The sequence below is a fragment of the Larimichthys crocea genome, chromosome XIII (assembly GCF_000972845.2).
Source record: "Larimichthys crocea isolate SSNF chromosome XIII, L_crocea_2.0, whole genome shotgun sequence".
In the NCBI taxonomy this organism is placed as follows: domain Eukaryota; kingdom Metazoa; phylum Chordata; class Actinopteri; family Sciaenidae; genus Larimichthys; species Larimichthys crocea.
The window spans coordinates 14,203,546-14,206,011 of NC_040023.1; the positions used below are offsets into that span (position 1 = coordinate 14,203,546).

At 38.8% G+C, this 2,466-nt stretch overlaps 1 long non-coding RNA gene across 1 annotated transcript; it reads right to left on the minus strand.

The window, feature by feature from the left end:
- Positions 1 to 303: 303 nt before the first annotated feature.
- On the minus strand, positions 304 to 1,119 carry LOC109140463 (uncharacterized). Its single transcript, XR_002042477.2, has 2 exons — positions 994 to 1,119; positions 304 to 448 (listed from the first exon to the last, which is right to left on the minus strand). It is a non-coding gene; the product is annotated as an uncharacterized LOC109140463 (long non-coding RNA).
- Positions 1,120 to 2,466: the final 1,347 nt, after the last annotated feature.

Consider the following 2,466-nt stretch of genomic DNA (forward strand, 5'->3'; position numbering starts at 1 on the left):
TCCGGCAGCTCCTGCTCTCCGGCTGCCAGTGGGGTGCCAGCGGCCTCTAGAGGGGCACCGCCTTTGTCTCTGCTGGCCTCCACAGGGGTGCCACTATTGTCGCCGCCATCCTCACCAACTTCCCCTTTGTCTGCTACCCCTGAGCCTCTAGTCTGTAGCGGGGTTCTTCTGCTAACCTCGTTCTTTTGTTCCAAAAATCCAGGCTAAGTCAGAAGGTGATGTTTTGGATGTTTATTCTCCACCTCACCAGGTGCAATATGTACAGTGCCTGTCAAGTTTTGGTGTTTTTTTTTCTTCTTTTTATTTGATCCCTCAGTTAATGCTCCACTTGAAAGAGCTTGGTCACGCAAGGAACAACTCTTGACAAGGATTTCCCCTTTTTATGTTTTATTGAACTTTGTTTTGTTGATGAAGGGGTCATTCAGTCATTCAGCAGCAGGTTGAAAACCTTGAACACAAGAATAACAAGACATTGCGTTATTTCAAGTTTAACAAACACAAAATCATTAAAATGTAAAATAAAAATCCATGCAGTAAGTACTATTACTAATTACAACTCTTTGAATGCACCAAACTAGCAATGCCTTAGCATTAAGTCAGCATGTGCTAACAAACCTTTAAGATTTAACCTTAATCACATATAAACAAATACATTTTTTTCATATTTAACTCAAGCAAATGAGTAACTCCAGTGGAGTGTTAAACAAAAGCAAAATTCAAGTAAAGCATCAGCTTTGCTGCTCCAAACAATTGAACAGGCTTGAGCCATTAAAAACTGCTTTGTCAAACTTAAAGTGCAGACTACAAACTACTGTAGGCAAACAACAAATTAAGTGGAAATAATCAACTGAAAGTCACTACCATTAAACAAACTAAGTCAGATGCCCAATGAGGCCAAACATTTTGCATGTGCACATGTGGAGCACATGTTGAGCACAAGTCCATCCATTCCACAACAACAGGTGAGTAATTTAAGAAAGTCACATCTCCTACCAGTTGCGTTTGACGGTGAACTGAGGGATTTTAGTTTTCTTGGTTTGGTTTGTTTCTTTAAGCTTTTGCTCTCCACAAACTTTCCTCCTTTGTCTCCCACAGCATGTGTTGAACTGATGGTTAAGATCATAGACATATATACAAAGACCCCATTGAGCGCTGAAGGTGAGGTACTGGCCTATTGCGTTCGGGAGTACTGCCCGTAAATAATCAAGGAAATTGGATCGGGAACTGTCATAAGCGCCTTTCTAACAAGTTTCTTCATAGTTAATGTGCCCTCTTATACCACCCATTCACACACAACTTTAATCCATATCTGGGAAACAAACAGGGCACCAAAAACAAACCCGTAATGTAAATCTTTAAAGTGATTGATTATAAATGTTGTTACTCCTTATGTAAGCAACAACCAAAACCAAACGTATGTATTTTTGTAATGCTGAGTGTTTACAGCTACTCGTGTGTTAACACTGTTACTGTGATGCTAACTATTGAAATCATTCTATTTACATTTAATCGTGTCTAATAATAAACCAGATCCTGAATGTCGGTATGTCAGATGAGGGTTTTGCTGATAAAGAGCACTAGTTACATACACACACAGCACACGCACCACACACACACACACACACAACACACACACACACATATATATATATATATATATATATAATATATATATGGTGTGTGTGTGAATGTGAATGTAGTGTGCTCATCTTCTTTATTCAGAAAACCCTCACTGTTCACATCTACATTCAGGAACTTGGTTATTATAGCACAGATTAAATGTTAATTTTAAATATCTTCAATTTATATCACAGTAACAGTGTTACACCACATTAGTACTGCTAAACCCTCAGCATTAGAAAATACACGTTGGTTTGGTGTTACATAAGGAGTAAACATTATAATTCATCACTTTAAAAGTTACATACCTTGTTTTTTGGTGCCTGTTTGTTTTCCCCAGATATATTAGTGTTGCGTTGCAGTGAATGGGTGTATAAGAGACATTAACTTGAAAGAACTTTGTAGAAGCGCGCTTATGAATTCAGTCCATTTCATTGTATTAGTTTACGGGCAGATCTGCCCGAACCAATTATGGCGGCGCCGTTTACGTTCGCGACCAAGACCCACCCGCTCAATGCTGGCGTCTATGTATATATGTCTATGGTTACAGATGGCCGTCTAACAGGAAGTTCCTCCTCTTGACAGGAAGTGGTTGGAGTGCTTTGCTGGTGTTGTTGAAACTGATTGACTGCCCCCTGTAGGTCCGGCTGAAGACTTGTTTTGTTGCAAAGTGATGAAAGGGTTTGATGTTTGTTGTGTTTTGGTTTTCTTCTTATGTTTCTTTTGGCGTGACAGTGCCAATAAGTACAAACCAAAAAAAATAAAGCGAATGAACCAAAAATTTTCTATATACAAGTTCAGAAAACAAAAAAACAAAAGAAAGGAAAAACAAACAAGAAAACGAGT